Genomic DNA, 786 nt, shown 5'->3' with positions numbered 1-786 from the left:
CTTCTGACTAGTAGGTCTCAACAGTGGGCTAAAATATTCAGTAAACCGTGCTGTAAACCAATGTGCTGTCATCCAGGCTTTCTTGTCCCATTTACAGAACACAGGCAGGGTCAATTTAGTATAATTTTTAAGGGCCTTAGGATTTTTGAAATGGTAGATGAATGTTGACTCCAGCTCAAAGCTACCAGCTGCATTAGTCCCTAACAAGAGAGTCAGCCTGTCCTTTGAAGCCTTGAAGCTAGGGATTGAATTCTCCTCTCTGGCTATGAAAGTCCTAGATGACATCTTCTTCCAGTAGAAAGCTGTTTCATCTACATTGAAAATCTGTTGGCTGGGCACGGTGGCTCACGCCTGTAATCCCAGCACTTTGGGAGGCTGAGGCAGGTGGATCACGAGGTCAAGAGATCGAGACCATCCTGGCCAACATGGTGAAACCCCATCTCTACTAAATATACAAAAAATTAGCCGGGTGTGGTAGCAGGTGCCTGTAGTACCACCTACTTGGGAGGCTGAGGCAGGAGAATGGCATGAACCCGGGAGGCGGAGGTTGCAGTGAGCTGAGATCGTGCCACTGCACTCCAGCCTGGGCGACAGAGCAAGACTCCATTTCAAAAGAAAGAAAGAAGAAAAGGAAGAAAGAAAGAGAGAGAGAAAGAAAGAAAGAAGAAAGAAAGAAAGAAAGAAAGAAAGAAAGAAAGAAAGAAAGAAAGAAAGAAAGAAAGAAAGAAAGAAAATCATCCGTTGTTTAGCGTAGCCACCTTTATCAATTATCTTAGCTAAATCTGG

Source organism: Hylobates moloch, unplaced genomic scaffold (genome assembly GCF_009828535.3).
Source record: "Hylobates moloch isolate HMO894 unplaced genomic scaffold, HMol_V3 SCAFFOLD_13, whole genome shotgun sequence".
NCBI lineage: Eukaryota > Metazoa > Chordata > Mammalia > Primates > Hylobatidae > Hylobates > Hylobates moloch.
This window is presented reverse-complemented; position numbering follows the sequence as displayed.